Below are 19,897 nucleotides of genomic sequence, written 5' to 3'. Positions count from 1 at the left end.
TTAAAGACTCAGACATCTATGAGATATTATTAAAACATCTAAAGTTTATGTCAGCAGAGTACCAGATGAAGAGAAAAAAATACAGTGTAGAAGAAAATTTTCAAAAATATAAGTCTACAACTTTCCAAATTTGATTAAAGACACACTCCTACAGGCTCAAAAAGTTCAGAAAGCCCAAACAGTATAAACTCATGGAAATCCATGCCCAAACGAGAAGAATCCAGAGAGTGGAACTGGGTGGAATATCAATATTTAAGAGGAAAAGGACCAACAGAGAGGAAGGGAAGCACTGACCTACCAAAGGGGGCAGAGGGAGTGCCCAGAGAAAGATATCTAGAAGGAAGGAAGAAGTATCCAGCAGAGTCAAATTCCTTACTAAAGAACATTAAAGGCAAATCTGATATCAATATGATCCAAAAAAGGATTTCATATTTCAAGTCATCAGGGTAGGCAGCATTCCTTACTGGTTTAGAGCAAAGGTTCTGGTGTCAGACAGACCTGGCTTTAATTTCATGTTCATCTAATTATGACATAGCACAAGTAACCTAAATTCCCTGAGATTAGGTTTCCTCATTTGTAAAACATGGTATTGAAGACCATATCTGTCTTTGCATTCTACCATATTTAAGTATAGTACCTAACAGATATTAGGTACATACATGCCAAAAAAGTTGATAAACAAATGAATGTTTGGCTGGATAGAAGAACTATGGAAGGATTAAATGACCGTCTTCTTACTATTGCTTTTGCTATTGGATTTTTATGAAAGTACAGATGATCAATCTGTACACATTTTAACAAAATTAAGTTTTTCTTGAGCATTTTTAAAAAACTTTGACATTGATTTGAATTTTCCCTCTATCTCAGATACCTACTGGACACTAAATAAAAACTTATGGCAAAAGAACTTAAAAAAATAAGAATGTAGAAAATTGTTATTAGGGAAACATTTAACTATAAGACAGATTTTAGATTAATAAGTAGACATTATGTTATCTAGTGAGAAAAAACAAAATCAAATTATTTGTGAACTGAGATTAGATTAGGGTGTTCTGAGTTGCTCTTCCTACACCAGGCTCAGAATGAAAAAAAAGTCTGTGTGTCTATGTGTGTGTCTGTGTATGCACATGCAATGTACTATTTCACTCTTTCATGTCATTTAATAACTCCTTATCTTTCTTTCAATTAATATAAAACACTACCACTCTGTTGTGAAGACTATATCAGTGCCTTAAACATAGTAAACAGTTAATAAATGATACCAACTATCTATGTAACTGGGGAGGAATAACTTGCTGATTTTGCAGAGAATGTTCAATCTGGATACCATCTAAAAAACACACAAATAATTGACATCTTTACAATTTTAAATTCAAACTTCTCAACATCCTGGAAAATATCTGATGCATAACAGTCTCAATCCCTACTTCATTAAATAATGAAAAATAAAATCTATTGCATATCCAAAGGTTACATACTAACCACATAACATCAATGTTGATTCAAAAGCACATATAGCACACAATATTACTTTTCACATTACTGTAAATGAAATTCTCAATTTGGTATTACTTTTTAAAAGTAAAGTTTTGAAAATTTATCAGTATAGAAGTTTTATCTTATGCATGCCTTTGCAGCAAAAGACATTAAAACCAATATGAAAAGTGTTTAGATACTAAAGAGATGTTTTCTTTCATCTTCGAACACTACAAACAGAGATTCCAATAAAGAAAACCACAACTTTGCTGAAGTTTAAAACATCTGGGGAGTATCTTAAGATATTCATTCTTAAGAGCTCCATGTTAAAGAACAGCCTGAAGGGTAGATGATAAATCTGCTCTAAAAGTGGAAGTGTGTTTTTAATCCCACTGAATATAAACAGACTCTTAAAAAAAAAAAAAAAAAAGAAAAGAAAAAAGAACTCTAATTCGAAAGCAACGTGCCAAGAGACAAAAATGCTCCATAAAAGGAAACTTTAAAAATAAACACTAGAGCTCAATTATAAAACAAAAAGAACTTAATTATTAAATAACATGAGAATATAATGATTTTAGGATATTAGCAACCAGAAAGTAACTGTCAATAAACCTTTGTAATTGCTAACTGAAGAATACTGGGTGATGGGTTCAGATTACAAACATTGTTTTGTAAAAGATGTTTCTCCAGCTATGAATTCTCATATGATAACAATAAACTCTCAGAAAGCTAATGTAAGAAATAAATGGGATAATTTATATTTTTAAAAACTGAAGATGTATCTTTCTTTTACATCAAGTTAATATTAATGCAAAAGTTATTTCATAAACTTTGCATTTACAAATACACGATATAGAATGTATCAAGACATGATACATGAGATCCTAAAACTCATATATATTTTTTTAAAGTAAGCTCTACACCCACCATGGGACTTGAACTCGTGACCCCAAGATCAAGAGTTGTATGTTCTACCAACTAAGCCAGTCAGGTGCCCCTAAAACTCATAACTTTTTACAGAATTTACAATAAAACTGTCCATAAAGCTTATTAACTGAAGAGAGTATTCAGACTATTTTTAAAACAACCACCAACACTGGACTCAATACAATGTGGAATATATTCTCTTCAGTACATACTGAATTTCAAAAGTAAAAACTTCGAACATCCACCAATTTGGAAGCAAAAGCAAACAAAAGCAAGGTGAAATGACAAAGCCCTGGGTTCCACAGTTATTTAGCTACTACAGAAAGAGTGTTACAGTATACCCTACAGGCTATACTGATATATAATTTATAGGTAAATCTGTTTCCCAATTTCAAAGTATGCAATTTAAATATATATTATATTGATAATAAACCAGATTTGAACATTTTTTAGTATTTTATAAATGCAAGAACTCTAAAATGAAAATAAAGGACAATTAATCTAATGTAGAACTGATATCTAATTAGACATAATATTCTTTCTGGACAAGAGGGGAGGTCAGAAAGCTTTCTCTATAAAAGGCCAGGTAGTAAATATTTTAGACTTTGTGGGTAAAAAGAAAAACTCAAGGATATTTTTTAGGTGGTTGGAAAACAAGAGATTAGCAAATTTCCAAAAGTACTTTTGCTGATAAAATTAAAAACATAATTGAGTAGTGTTTTGTTTTTTGCTTGTCAGTTTGTTTTGTAATTCAGTTTACTAATAAAAAGAATATAATTCTTTTGGGGAGAATAACATTTCATTTAATTGGTGTTCAAAGTTACTGTTCCCTATCATCAAAAATGACTGCAAATGTTCATCTGTTAATATTGATCTATTATGAGATTTTACATATTTCAACTTTGAAGAAGTCTTTTCACATAGATTCTGCCAAATATTGATACCAATCCACAAGCATAGGATTTTTATTGAATATATTCATCACATAAAAGGCATTTATAAAATTCTATTACAGGAGTCTCTTGATATTTGCCTTTTAGCATGTCACTACCTCATAGATTAATCACTTCCAACTCAAAATTAGACGAAGGGTCGTCAACTGCGTTGTTAAAGGATTTAAAATAAGGAAGCATCCGTTGCACTGCCATCAAGGTCTGAAAAATACTCCTGGAACTATTGTTTCAGCCTGAAAAATATATCTGCTATAAAGAGTGTAAGAATAGAGATATTACTTCTTGTTTTAACCTCTGACAGAATGAGACATACATAAAGTAGCTTGACATTTGTCACAATTCAAACTACAGTAGTTGCTGTCAAATGACTACCATGGTTAAGTTTCAAATGTAAGTGCCATATAGGCCTCACAATTAAGAAACAATATCAGTATCATTAAGAAACACAGGGCGCCTGGGTGGCGCAGTCGGTTGAGCGTCCGACTTCAGCCAGGTCACGATCTCGTGGTCCGTGGGTTCGAGCCCCGCGTCGGGCTCTGGGCTGATGGCTCAGAGCCTGGAGCCTGTTTCCGATTCTGTGTCTCCCTCTCTCTCTCTGCCCCTCCCCTGTTCACGCTCTGTCTCTCTCTGTCCCAAAAATAAATAAACGTTGAAAAAAAAATTAAAAAAAAAAAAAGAAACAATATAAAGACTGAAATAAAAGTTAATTTTCAAAGCCATTCCATGTGCTACAATAATTAGTTAATGGAGCGTCTTATCTAGAAAACTCTGAATCTATATTCTTAACTCAAAATAACTGTAGTAATCAAATGGCAGGGCAAGTCAAATAGCTCAAATTACAGGCAGAAATTTATGGAACTATCTCTTCATGAGAACAAATGAAGTTCACTGTTAATACTACTAGTTCAATAATAAATGAGAGATTCAAATATTTTACAAAATTTTGTGATTACAATAATACAATGAATAACCACAGGCTTTAAAAACCTTACATTTTCACAAACTTTATAAATATCTTAACTCTTTTTTTTTTGTTCCATACGTATTTTGTTTCATATGTAACACATCTTAACAGATTATACTTTCAGACATACTGAAGTAGTGTTTTCTTAATTTTTTTGAAAATATTCTTGCCTACAGTTGTTTGATACAGACTTTTCATGAAGGCTAATTAATTGTCCAGTCACTTGAAACTCAGTATCACTTCAGTGAATTAAAAAAAAACAACTGATTACTGTCAGTAAATATCTGATGACTCACCAAAAACTAAGGAAAACCACTCAAAATCATTCTTTTTCTTTAATTGACTACTGATGTTGCTACCAGTGTCCTCAACTGTTAAAGCAACTATTGCCACCAAAAAACTGACAGTCTTAAATTTATTTTCTCTAAACACATTTCTTTGGCTAATACAACAAAACACAGTTTAATTCACTCAACACTGGTAAATGGCTCTCACTGTTTAGCTAAGAAATTATATACTCCCAAACCTTACTTTGGGTGCAACCTCATTTTGATTTTTTGTTTGTATGTGCGAAAAACCTCTGCTGTGATAAGCTATTATACTTTAAATTTTCTAACTTGTATAAGAATTGCTTTCCTTGAGTTTGGAATACTGTAAGTGCTTAGCCTGGTAATGGCAATGTATGCAATAGTCTTTTAATAGAGCTTAATAAACACAATGTCTCATCATCTAATTTAATAAAATAACCCATAGTTCACTATCCTGTAAAAATGGGATTCAAAGTCCCCTTTTCTCTTTTTCTTGTTTTGACATGATAGGTATGCACTAGAAATAAAAAATAAAGTGTTATGCCACAGTAACAAATGTGACACTTAAAACACTGTTGAATTACTTTATCACTGGGATGTTAGTATGACAAGCAGCAGTGTGAAACAATGAGAATGCCACGTCAAATCTTTGCTGTAACTATTCATCCCTGCCGTAGGGGTGGGAAAGCAGCCATAGACAATACATAAATGAATGAGCATGAGTATCTTCTAGTAAGATAGAACTTTAATTATGGACAGTGAAACTGAAATTTCATATAACTTTCACATCATAAAATATTATTCTTCTTTTTACCAGTCATTAAAAATATATAAAAACCATTCTTAGCTTACAGACCACAAAAACAAGTGGTGGGACAGATGTGGCCCATCCCTGCTTTAAACAAGTCACTTATTCTCTTGGGCTCAGCTCACTCTTCTGTCACATGTAAATAATATAATGATTGTTGTACCTATCTACCACAGAGGAAAATGAAAAGGATCATCAAACATACGTGAACAGGTTCTAAAACTATAAAACAATGAGTATCAACTAATTCTATTTTGCATTCACAAAATATTGATTGCACAACATTCAATGTACTTATGCAGGCAGTCAATCCAATTCCATAAAGATAAAAAACAAACACTAAGCATTTACCTGCAAAACAAACAAGCACTTCAGAAAGTCACTATGGATACAAAAAAAACACTTTACCCACAAACTCTTTTAATAAATGTTTTATTTCAGCAACCAGTCTTATTTGAGACTTCCTCCATACAGCCAGCAAGTACACTCTATCTCTTTTTGGTAGCTTCATAGTTTTCCATTGTATAGCTACAACTTAATCTCTACAATAAACATTTAGGTTTTGTCTAATTTTGTTTGCTTTTACAGGTAATATAAAAACAGGGGTGCCTGAGTGGCTCAGTCGGTTAAGCGTCTGACTTCAGTTTAGGTCCTGATCTCATAGTTTGTGGGTTCGAGCCCCGTGTCGGGCTCTGTGCTGACAGTTCAGAACCTAGAGCCTGCTTTGGATTCTGTGTCTCCCTCTCTCTCTGCTCTTCCCTCATTCAAGCCTGGTCTCTCTCTTTCAACAATAATAAATAAAAGAAAAAAAATTAAAAACAAACATCCTTACACATATACAGTTCATAGATCCAAGAGCATTTAAGACATAAGATTTTGATAAATAATATTGATTTGATAAATATTGATACGATTTGATAAATTTGATAAATAAAATGATTCCTTCAAAAAGGCTGTGGTGACTTATAGTCCCACGATATTATGAAACTGCTTAATCCCTATAATCCTTGCCATATAAGAATTATCGTAACAAGTTTATTTTCATTCCTCCTATGATTGAGGGTGAACATACTTTCATATGTTTACACACCATTTTATTAACTTTTCTACCCAGCAACAGTTCACAGACATTGCTCATTATTAATATATAATTGTTGTTCTCATGGATTTCTAGAAGCTCTTCACATAGAAATATCTTGGACTATGATGTAGTTGGCAATTATTTTTATCAGTTGGTAAACTGGCTTCTGACTTTATGCAAACTTTTTGCCATGTATTAAAAAATATTTTTAATATAGGCATTCATCCACTGCAAGAATGTAAAACCAAAAAGGAATTGCAAATTAAACCCAAAGACTGTAGAAAGAAGAAAATAAGAAAGAGCTGAATATGTAGAAAGAGAAAACAAACATGCTCTGTAGGGAAACAACAAAGCCAAAGTTGGTTCTTTGAAAAGGCTAACAAAATTAATGAGCCACTCCCCTTGCAAAGAAGGAACAAATAACCATTACAGAAATGCAAAAGGATACTTTTCTCCATAGACTATATAAATATTAAAAGGTCATAGAAAGATATTATGAACAAGAGTATGCCAATGCATTTTAACATTTAGACAAAAATGTACAAATACTTAATCAAGGCTGACATAAGAACAAGTGAAAAAATCTAAAAAGTCCTTCACTTTATTTATTTAGAGAAGAGAGAGAAGGTGCATGCGAGCAGGGGAGGGGCAAGGAGAGAAGGAGAGAATCTTTTTTTTTTTTTTTAAAGAGGGAGAGACAGTAAGAGAGAGAGAGCACAAGCGTGGGAGGGGGGCAGGGGGGTAGAGAGAGAGAATCTTAAGCAGGCTCCATGCTCAGCGCAGAGTCCAATGTAGGACTCAGTATCAGCATCATGAGATCATGACCTGAGCCGAAATCAAGAGTCAGACTCTTAACTGAATGAACCACCCAATCGCCCCAGTCTTTCACTTTTTTAATGCAATATTCCCAACAAAGAAAACTCAAGGTCTCAATCACATTATCAGTGAATTGTGCCAAATATTTAAGGCATAGGCAAACCATAGGCACAATTGTACAGAGAGTTAAAAAGGACAGGAACACCAAAAAGAGTATCCCCATTAAAATGAAGACATCTATTCATGAAATGGTATCATGAGGATAGTGAAAAGGCCAAGTCAGAGCTGGCATTTACCAACTAAAATAAGTCATAACCTGAATATACAGAGAATTTCTATTAACTGCTAAAAAATTATTAATAGAAAACTGGAAAAAAGAACTTAAACTTGCAATTCACAAAGCAAGTGTATCTAAATGGTCAATATACAAATAAGAATATGTTTAACCTTATTAGTGGTCTGGTCAAGGAAATACAATTAAAACTATAATAAGATACCTCTAGTCACTCACCAACCAGTGTGGCTAAAACAAAAATTTTAAAGACTGAAAATACCAGTGGAACAAATGGAAACTTCAGTCCTGTTGATGGGAATATAAAACTTTGGAAATCTCTTTTGGTAGTATCTAGTAAAGTTTAAGACAAGCACACCCAGTGACCCAATATTTCCATTCCTATTTATAATTCCAACAGAAATGTGTGTACATGAACACCAAAAGACACATACAAAAATGTTCATTACTAGCATTGTTTGTAACAAAGCCAAACCCAAAACAACCCAAACACCCATCAACAGTAGAGTATAAAATTAAATTGAGACAGATTTGTACAGTGGAATTGGATAGAGAAAAGAAAATGAAGAAAGCACTACTATATGCAACAATGTGGATAAATCACACAAACCAAGATGAGCCAGAGAAGCCATAAACAAAAAAATATACACTATGCGATTTCATTTATTTAAAGTTCAAAACAGCAAAGCTAATCTCTGGTGTTGTAAGTCAAGATAGTGGATACCTTTGGGGAAGGAGAGGGGCCAAGAGTGCTTCTGGGCTTCTGGCCAAGTTCTATTTCTAGAACTGGTTGGTAGTTAAACAAGTATGTTTACTTTGAGGTAATTCTTTCAGCTGTACACTTATGATTTGTATACTTCTTTTACGTGTGTTATACTTCAATTCATAAAAAGTTAATAAAAGAAGAATGAATGTTGAGTTTTGCAAATGCATTTTTAGCATCTATGAAAATAATCATTTAAAATCTCTCTAAAAATTAAATGGTAAAATCAAATCTGGGTCCAATCAAAAGATTAAAACCACATAGTAAGTTAAACGAAATTTTAACATAAAGAATTATTAACTATGATAAAAAAAGAAAGGTCCATATGGTATTCTAGGGCTGAATGAAAAGTACCCAAGGAAGGAAAAATTTATGAAGGATCAGACCTCTTTTGAGAAAGTGTGGGTCAGCCACCAGATAGTAGAGTTCGTTGGTTTAGTTGGTCTGGGGTTACTAAGCAAACAACAGAAACCCTCTGGGAAGCAGTTGGAGAGCAGGGTAAAATCATATTAATAGATTCCCTAATTCTGAATTATCCTTTCATTTTGGAATAAACCCTACTTGTACTACTAGTCTCCTGATAGATCACTGTATTTAGTTTATATTGCTCTTAATTTATCATTTGTGGCTCTTTGTATCTAGTAAAGTATTAAAAATGTATGTTTGTGTATTAATTTTGTAATTACCCACCAAGTAAATGTTGGTTTCTAATTATTTTTCACTTCTTCGTTTTACAAAAATACAGTAGTTTCATCTGCAAATAGCATTTCCTTTCTTTACCATTTTTATACCTAACGTATTTTTATCAGAGTATTATGGTCTGACTTTTGTTTTTAAAAAATCAACCTTGTCTGCTGGGCTGAGAATATGAGGAAAGCAGCCAAGGGTGGAAGGAGAGAAACTAGGTTAAGAGGCCATTGTAATAATTCAGGCAAAGGATAATGGTGGCACAAAGCATAGGACAGATGACTACAGCAATGTAGATGGTAAGAAGTGTTTAGATTCACGATATAGTTCAAAGGTGGTTCAGTAAAATGTGTGAAGGACAGGATATGTGCTATAAGAAAAAGAGAAGTACCAAGAATACCTTTAAGGTTTTTAGTCTAAACAACCAGGACAGAGTTGCCATTAAGTGAAACAGAGAAGGCTGTAGGTGGAACAGGTTTGGGACAGTGGGGAAAATTAGGAGTTCAGCTTGGATTTGTTGAGTTTAGACTATAAAAAATCCAAGTGCATTCATTAAATAAATGCTGGAAGAACAAATCAGTCAATCTTTCAAACACTACTGATTCCCCAATACTCCAAAACTGCGATGAGTAAGGACACAAAGAATTATGCCATAACATAGACTCTACTTCACTACAAAGAAATGATTCTGTGAGACCCACAAAAAGGATAGACTTCACAAAAGGAACTATCCTTCCATGGCAGGAACTGGCCTATATAGCCTGACTGCCATGTATAAAAAGAACGAAAATGCAGGCTTTCCTAAGGCAGAACCAAAGGCCCAAATTCCCCTCCAGTATATTGCACGTGATCTTTGTTTAAAAAAAAAAAAAAAAAAAAAGAGTAAAGAACTGGTATTCTTGGTATAGCAGGCAACACTAAGCTCATAAGAGTTCTAGATAGAGACAAAGAAACTGCAGAGAGAGAGGCAGACAGACAGATAGATGTTAAATGTTAAATAAATGTTAAATAAATAAATGAATAAATAAATAAATAAATAAATATTTAATAAATAAATAAATCTGAGAAAAAGGAAAAAAAAATCCCATAGTTCATGGTGCTATTATAGTTCATGACTAGTGATATAGTCATTCAGTGCCCAAGAAAGACTTGGCAAGTTCACCTCAAAAAAGACAACTTGCATCAAAAATACAAATTCTAAGATCTTCATATTTTTCAGTATGATATATATATATATGTATATATATATCTTATTATTAGTAGTAAGCCCTGCAAGCGCAAGGCCTCAAAAAATTGGGTAAACACTAAGAATCATTCCTCTCCAAGGAAATCTTTAGTAAAAGGCAAAACATTTATATGATCTGAAGAAAAAAACAGAGTATCAGTATGATATATTTTTAATTATTGCATACTATCTCCTTTCATTCCTGCAAGAAAAGTCATGAGGAAAAAACTATTGTATAGATAAGAAAAATGAAGTATGGGGGCGCCTGGGTGGCGCAGTCGGTTAAGCGTCCGACTTCAGCCAGGTCACGATCTCGCGGTCCGTGAGTTCGAGCCCTGCGTCAGGCTCTGGGCTGACGGCTCAGAGCCTGGAGCCTGTTTCCGATTCTGTGTCTCCCTCTCTCTCTGCCCCTCCCCCGTTCATGCTCTGTCTCTCTCTGTCCCAAAAATAAATAAACGTTGAAAAAAAGAAAAAAAGAAAAAAAAAAAAGAAAAATGAAGTATGCAATCAGTGTGACATGTATAAAGGTAGCTAATATTAGAACTCGTATCTCTCATACCCCTTGCCAACTATCCACTCTCAAAGAATTTCTAATTTTGTAAAGGTGTAATACTAAATTAAATATGAGGTGGTAACAACAACAAAACCTATGAAAAATTTAGCACATTATCAAAATCCCAGTGATCTGTTCTGCAGAAAAGAAAAATCTACCTTAAAATTCATATGGAATCTCAAGAAATAGCCACCTTAAAATGCATACGGAATCTCAAGGGACCCCCAAATAGCCAAAATAAGCTTCAAAAAGAAGAACAAAGTGAGAGGACTCATACGTCCTGATTTCAAAACTTACTATAAAGCTACAATAATCAAAACAGTGTGTACTGGCAAAAAGACATATAGACCAATGGGATGGTACAGAGAATCCAGAAATAAACCCTCACATACATGGTTAAATGATTTTTGACAATGATGCAAAGACCATTCAGTGGGAAAACAGGGTTTTTCAACAACTGTTGCTGGGAAAACTGGATATTTACATGCAAAAGAATGAAAGTAGATCTGTATCTAACACCATATAGAAAAAATTAATTCAAAATGCATTAAAAATCTAAATTTTAAGAGCTAAAATGATGAAACTCTTAGAAAAAAAACATAAGACAAAAAGTTTTTTGGATTTGGCAATGATTTCTTGGATATGAAACCAAAAGCATAGGCAATAACAAAAATAGACAAATTGGACTTCATGAAAATTAAAAACCTTTGTATATCAAAGACAGCATCAACAGAATAAAAAGGCAACCCACAGGATGGGAAAAAATCTTTATGAATCATTTATCTAATAAGGAAATAATATCCAGAATCTATAGAGAACTCCTAAAATTCAACAACAATAAACAAACAGCCTGATTCAAAATTGGGCAAAGGACTTGAATAAACATGTCCCCAAAGAACATATACAAATAGCCAATAAGCACAAGGATAGATGTTCAACATCACTAATCATCAGGAAAATGCAAATCAAAATTCTTAGTACCTCACACCCATTAGGAAGCCTACTATTGAAAAACTAGAAATAACAAGTGTTGGCAAGGAAATGGAGACATTAGAACCCTTATGCACAGTTGGTGGGAATGTAAGCTGGTATAGCCACTGTGAAAAAAGGTACAGTGGTTCCCTCAAAAATTAAAAATAGAATTATCATATGACCCAGCAATTTCACTTTTGGGTATATACACCAAAAAACTGAAAGCAAGGTCTCAAAGAGATATTTGTACATTCACATTCATAGCAGTATTATTCACAAAAGCTAAAACATGGAAGCCACTCAGGTGTTCACTGATGGATAAACAGATAAGCAAAATATGGTGTTTATGTACAATGCAATATTATTCAGCCTTAAAAAGGAAGGAAATGCTGACATAGGCTACAACAGGGATGATAAGAATATTATACTAAGTAAACTAAGCCAGGCACCAAAAAGACCAATACTATATAATTCCATTTATAGTCGAAATCATAGAAAAAGCAAGTAGAATGGTGGTTGCCAGGGATAGAGGAAAGAGGGGAAGAAGAGTGATAATTTAATGGGTATGGAAATTCAGCTATTTAAAAGAGTTATGAGATGGGTGGTGGTAATGGCTGCACAAGAGTATGAATGTATTTAATACCACTAAACCTACACTTAAAAATAGTTAAGATGGTAAATATTATGTTATGTGTATTTTACCAAAATTAAAAAATGGGAAAAGTTAAACAAATATAAAAATATGTTTTTAAAAAATCAATACTTTAATAATCGCAATACTTTCCCCAGTTACTAAAAATTATCATTAAGATTTGACCATTGCTACGTTCTTCAAAAAATAAAAAATAGAATTATCATATAATCCAGTAATTCCACTACTGGGTATTTATCCAAAGAACACAAAAACACTAATTTGAAAAGATATATGCACCCTTATGTTTATTGTAGCATTGTCTACAGTAGCCAAATTATGGAAGCAACCCAATGTCCACTGACAGATGAACGACCACAGAAGATGTGATTATATATAATATAATGGAATATTGTTCAGTGATAAAAAGAATGAAATCTTGCCATTGGTAACAACGTGGATGGATCTAGAAGGTATAATGCTAAGTGAATAATAAGTCAGTCAGAGAAAGAGAAATACCATATGATTTCACTTATATGTGGAATTTAAGAAACAAAACAAAGAACAAAGAAAAAGAGAGACAAACCAAAAAAAAAAAAAAAACAATGGACTCTTAAATGTAGAGAACAAACTGATGGTTACCAGGGGGTAATGAGTGGATGGATAGGTAAAATAGATGAAGGGGATTAGGAGTACAGTTATTAAACTGATGAGCAGTGAATAATGCATAGAATTGTTGAATCACTACATTGTACACCTGCAACTAATAAAACACTGTGTGTTAACTATACTGGAATTAAAATTTTTAAATAAATTAATTTAAAAAAATATGCTAGCTTCCCACTTGCCTATAACTCATAACAACCTACACGATGCTTTGGTAGAAAATGCTTTCTTTTTGTTATATGTGACATCAGGATTATTATTTGTTTTTATCAGCTGAAGATAATAATGAGCAAAATATTTCTATATCCTTGAGCATATATTTTACATACGGGCAATAAAATGTATTACAAAACAGTTTCCATTTTAAGTTTGTTATTTGGCAGAAAATCTCCCACAGTGTTTAACTTATTATTATTATTTGCTGCAGACTCTTCCTAAAAGCAAGAGGCAGCCCATTTTCTCCAGATGACTCATTAACAAAAGTCACAGAATGAAGTGTTCCAACTTGAAATACCAATAGCTAAATATAACCTCTTTCACAACATTAGAAAATGCAGTGCCTCTCTTTAGTCTATAAGAGCAATCTTCAAGGGTCACCTTAACAAAACACATTTAGCACTTTAGGTGATCAGCAAGAAGAAAAGCCTGGAATGATGTATAACTTTTTAAAAAGAAAGCATTCAGCAAAAATGGGGAAAACTTTGTAAATCACAAAAAAATGAATTTTTTCTCCTTCTATAAGTAAAAACACATTTATATCATAAAAGCATTTAATACCTTAGAATATGAACACTGGTCACAAATATTAAAATTTATCTACTCGTCCCTAGTGTAAACTGAAAGGCTTTTTCAGCCATTAAACAAATGAGAATCCTATCATAGATATTTCATTTGAGATTACTCTTTTGACAAAGAACAGTGATATACATTGTAAATCTTACAAAAATATTAAACCAAACTATTTTTTCTAGATATTTATCTTGCATATAAGTTTAAAATGTGAAAACGGTATCTGAAATTACTAATAAATACTACTGTTTAATTTTTCAAAAAAGCAATAAAAAAAAAACCTAGCACAAAACCAAGAAAACAAAGTAAAAAAAAAAAAAAAGATGAAGTAAAAAAAGGCAGTCTGACAAATTGAAGATAACTCTGAGACAGACAAAGGGAAGAAGAACTGAAGAAAGAAAAATCTGACAGCTTTTGAGTCCTTAGAAGTTTAGTCATCCCTAAGGCCCAACTGTAACCATATTTTTGTGTGAGTGCACCTCAGTGACTTGAGTTACTAAATTCCTTTGTTAGCCAAAGCTAGTGCTAGTTAGGTTTCTTGTCACATGTAGCCAAGAACCCTAATAGAATTTAGAAATATTATTTTAAGAACAAGTAAACTACTAATTGTCCATGTATCTACAGAAATATATCAATTTTCAGGTGTATTATGACACCATACATTTCATCTTCTCTCCTTTTTCCATAAAGGAGAATTTTTTCCCCTTTATTTTAGGAGGTGAAGGTCTTTTAAAAATCTTCAAGAGAAGATTCACTACAGGAGATCCCTTTAGAGCCAATTTTTTTGAAAAGCACCAATTTAAGAAAGTAAACTGATAGCAACCTTCCTGAAGTACTCCCCTCTCTAAAAAATGCAGTACTCTTTTTGATAGAAAAATTAGTTACAAAAGAATAGGCAACAGGAGTATTTTATGCTCACTAGAATTACTGATGATCTTCATATTTTTCATTCTATTTTACATGTTTTCCAAATTCTTACCAATCAGAAAGAAACATGCTATTTTGTAATAAGACTACATTTTAAGTAATTTTAACTCTCATTATGGCTCAAAGCACATATTTACTTGGGCTTCATCTTCACATAGTTTTGAGAGTGAAATGTTTATTCAGTCCACTTCAACAAATATTTATCAAATATCTACTATGTGTAAAGCAAAGTATCATAACAAAATGATACGCAGTTCATGAAAGAAGCCACAAACTTCAGACTTTATATAATATAGATATGTGTGTATTTGAGTGTGTGTGTGAGGGGTGTCGGAGTTGCAATAAAGTTTATTCTATTTTTATTATTTTTTATATCTTTTAAGTTGCAATAAAGTTTAATCCAGGCTTTATTACACAACATCATGGTTCAATTCAACAAAGAAGTATAAACTATTTCATTATGATATTTTCATTTCCTAGATGACATAATTTTCAAACTAACCATCCTCCCCCCATTCAACTGCAATACAGGGTTAAAAAACATTACTTACTTTTCATATAAATAAGTTCTTAAATAATTTAAGAAAAAATAACTTCCATGGATATTAAGAAAGAAAAGTGAGATGACAATGTTACCCTGTTTTGATCCCATTTTCCACTGTATTAGTTATCAAGGTTCCATACCAAAGGTATGTAAAGAGATACCTCCAGTAACTCAAACTCACTATAATATTTTAATAGTCGATAAATAGGCAAAAAACAAAAAACAAAAAACAATGATATTTAGGTGAAGAATTCTTTAGTCAAGTTTTTAAAGTTTACTTCCATATACTATGGTCACTTGTTTTTTAAACCACAATACTGATTTACATGACCCCTAGCAAAGTTTGTTTTCTGTACTGGAAAATACAAAAACTGAAAGTTTGAAAACTATTTAAACTCAAGAGATTCTACTAGATGGGCAAGTCCTAGAACTTCCACTGTGCCCCCTCCCAGGACGCAGGATATAACTGAGCTGTTGGGCATTCAAGGAAGGCTTGATAAATGAAAAGGTCTCAAAGCTCACAGTTGGCCAAGGTGTTTAAAGAACATATTTCTAAATACATACATACATACAAGCATAAAATATCTTGGATTGGCATAACTACTCTCCCAAGCTGAGGATACCCTGAGAAATCATTCCTCTCACTCACTTTTTACACCACTAAGTCTGTTGATTCTACCTCCCAAAGAGCCTGTGTTGCACCTGTGTTGTTGTTGTTGTTGTTGTTGTTGTTGTTGTTGTTTTCAATTTTACTGACACATTTCAGGACCTCCTATTTCTTATTGGGCTATTCCAACAGACTAATAGATAGGCCTTTATGATTCCAGAAAGGCTTTGCTCTAATCCATTTTTCACAATGTCTAATCAGTTAGCTCTCCTATTTAACATCATCCCTATCACCCACTAAAAACAAATCTAAACTTCTTATCAGTGCATACATGTAATACAACCTGGTTTAATGTGTTTACATCTGCTAAAACCACTCTCAGTTCCCCAACTCAGGCACTATGATTCAGTCATATTGAGGTGTTCCCACAAAATGCTTTCTCATGTCTGCATGTCTTTTGCAAAGCCTGTTCACAAGCACAACCATGCCACATACATACCTTCCTATCTGTGTATCATTTTCTTCTCACAAGCATCATACTTGTCTTGAAAGACTCAGCTTAAGGCATCATCTTCTCTGTGAAGCCTACCTTGTTAATATTCCAATCCTAAACTAGGTATCTCTCCTATATGCTCTCAGAGGTCCCTTTTCAAGTAATTGTCATAACACTTATCACTTGTTTATAGAATTACTTGCTGTGTGATTGCTCAGAATTCTATGTGATTCAGTTCACTCATCTGTACAGTTACTAATATTATCTACACTGAAGGACTTTTATAAGAATAAATCCAAGGGCGGGGGGCCGGGGGGAACATATCTAGGAAGTGCCTAACACTTAATAAAAGTTCTAGTAAATGACAGATGTACTATGTCATTAATACTTTTCTCAAAGGCAAACACCTTAGCATTCATCTTCCGTACTCTAGCAGCTATTCCAGTACTTGGCAAAAAGTAAGTTGCTATACATTTGTAAAGTGAACAAATCCACATTTCAGAAGATGACTCCTGTAGCACTATAGAAGGTGGAATTGAGAAAGTCCTGCAACAGATCCTTCAGGACCTCAGGAAGAAGGAAGAAAATCGCTTTTAAGGTATTCTGAAAACTAAATACACACTACACAGAGACTCAATATTTGGTGCTTCAACTGAGAATTACTACTTAAAGAAGCTTCTCTTAATTAAGATGGGGATGAAGTGGTTGGATGGGAATCCAATCTTTCATGTGTTGATGGGATAGAAAAGGCAAAAAGAAAGAACCACTGGAGAAATGCAGCCAGAGAAGAAAGGGCTACAAGATTCAATGCAAGAGATGGTGACAGGGGCAATAAACAGGAGAGTAGCAAAAAGGGGTGAGATTTGAAAGACATTTCAAATGGTAAATAAGAGCTAGCAAACAATCTGCTTGTTTAGGGAATAGGATCAAAGATGACTGAAAGCCTCTAGTATGGCAAAATAAATTGTGACAAAAAGTCAAGAAGCAAGGCACGCAATTAAACTGACCCAGGTTCAGAAACTGACAAGGTCAAAAGGGAGAGAGAATTGAAGTCAATGGCAAAATGTAGTTGAAGCAACTGACCATGCCACTCAGGCTAAATAAAGAGAATAAAGTAAAAATACAAAGGAACTAAACAGGAAGCTGATACAAAATTTTTTAAAGCAGTTGAGGCAGGGAATAGGTTCAGAACGTGGAAAGAGGGTTGCTCAAGTGGAATGGAGATAAGGGTAGTTATAATAGAGGAGTTTAAGTGTGATAATGGTGCTGGAAATATCATCCACAGGAAAGTTAAGAAGATACAAGAAAAAAGAGTATTTGTAAAACAGGTACCAAAGTTTTCAAAGAATGTGAAGAGATCTAAAAGGATGACACTCAAACCTTTGCTAAGTATGATCTAGTGTTTGCCTTATTGACCTAAGAAGTTAATTAAAGCACAATCCTATTTCCTCTAACTTATCACTGTCTTCCAGAACAAGGCTTTCCTAATTTTCTGCTATTTTTTTCAATGGAAACTTCAATTTGTCATGGCCAGAGAGTACATTCTACAATACAGTGACTTTCATATATTGTAAAACAAAAATAACAGCAAAAGAAGTCTGATTTGACACTAAACAACACATTAATAATCTTATAATAGAAGTTACCAATGAACAATTATTCATTCCACAGTTTCTGGTAAGAGAATGATTTAAATGAAAACAAGAAAAAAACCATGTATATATTTGATATAGTTGTGAACGTTTACATAAAAATACATGTTTTCTGGGAAACTTCACTGTGTTACCATTATACATTAATGATTATTCTTATTGCTATGTACAGCTTTAAAACAACAAAACAATTTCTTATTAAGGTGGTTAAATCCAACAAAGGAATAAAACTAAATCTTACAACCCTTAAAAGCTTAAGGGAATTATTACAATTTATAGCCACTGATAATATTTTAGTACATTTTATATGATCCAACTACAGTGTCTTTTCATAAGTACACTGGAATCACCATGCAATTTTAATCCATATGCTTAAACCTCTTTCACAGTTTACAGGAACAAAGCAGTTTTGATTCACAAACAATGCCCTGCAGTCAAATACGCTCATGAGGTATTAATTTACAACTTCATCTGTGATCAGTTAAACTCCATGTGAAATCTTAAACATCCTTAAAAAGCTCACCACAAATAGTTCAATAAGAGATTTTTTGGTTAACATTACTTTAACAAAAAACATATAAGATTAAATTCTATTGTAAAATAAAACCAAATGCCACTTGCTTTTAAGGATAAACCACTAACAAAACAATCTTTTAAACTGTCACCTTTTGCATCTAAAATATTAATTAAAAATGTAATGCCAGTATCAAAAACATATGCTTCAAAGTTTTAGCAAGACAAGTCACAGATAAAAAGAAAAACCGATTTCATGAAGAAAATGTACATACTTCAACAAATAAGATGTTTCTTTAATCAGTCCTAAGGGCCAGACTTACTAAAATGTCAGGTCAACCTGAATCACACCAAAACAAAAGATTAAAATCATCAGGTTTACCAAACAGCTAAAATGTCAGATCCACATAAGTTATGGACAAAGATAACAATAATGAAAGAACATGATATAAATATCCAATTCAGCTTATTTTAGCAAAAACAATAATCACTAACTTCTCAGAAAACTGCAGTTTTAAGCTTTAATACTTATATAATTTGAACTTTAGAATGTTTACTAAGAATATTTTTTAGCTAGATATAAGTAATACTTATTTTCATTGTTTTTTTAAAGACAATCAGAGGAATTATTACCTCATATAACAAAACATCCAGGGCTACAACAGCTCTGGGATTAATTTACAACTCAATATCACTTGAGGCCTCAGTTCTATCCATGTTTTCCCTGTGTCATCCTTAGTGTGATGGCTTTTCTTCCTTAATGGTTCAAAAACAGCTACCATAGTTCCAAGTATCACTTTACCTAATGTCCAAAGTTCTGAAGAAAGATTGCCCCTTCTGTATGTCTAGCAAAAAAATAAATAAATTAAAGGAAAACTTCCCCATTAAACTTCTCAACTGTTGCTGCCCACTTGTTACTAAATCAATCACTGGCACAAAGGGAATGAAATAACCATGATTGGCTTAGATTAATTCAGATTCAGCCCCTGAGGGTAAAGAAGAACCCAGCTTCCCATAAAGCATATTGGTATCTGGTGAGTGGTAAAAGCTGAAATTTCAAATTAACTGTATTAAAAGTGAAGAATCAAATCAATGTTATTTTCATACACTGTTTATAATAATACATAATAATCATTATTTCTTTTACATGCTTCAAATGAACATTATATATACCAATGTGGCAAATTCTTTTTGTAACCATTCATATCTCAATACTGATCAACTGAATATCTCACTAGAAAACTACTCTA

At 32.9% G+C, this 19,897-nt stretch overlaps 1 protein-coding gene and 1 non-coding gene across 5 annotated transcripts in view; both read right to left on the bottom strand.

Annotated features, from left to right (window-relative positions):
• Positions 1 to 19,897, bottom strand: part of ADK (adenosine kinase) — a 530,009-nt gene that overhangs the window by 384,248 nt on the left and 125,864 nt on the right. The window lies entirely within an intron of this gene.
• LOC121037610 (U5 spliceosomal RNA) lies at positions 10,341 to 10,457 on the bottom strand. Its single transcript, XR_005793872.1, has one exon. It is a non-coding gene; the product is annotated as a U5 spliceosomal RNA (small nuclear RNA).

Source organism: Herpailurus yagouaroundi, unplaced genomic scaffold (genome assembly GCF_014898765.1).
Source record: "Herpailurus yagouaroundi ecotype Mexico unplaced genomic scaffold, PumYag 163, whole genome shotgun sequence".
Classification (NCBI taxonomy): domain Eukaryota; kingdom Metazoa; phylum Chordata; class Mammalia; order Carnivora; family Felidae; genus Herpailurus; species Herpailurus yagouaroundi.
Note: the sequence above shows the minus strand (reverse complement) of the source record. Positions and strands in the feature narration are given on the sequence as shown.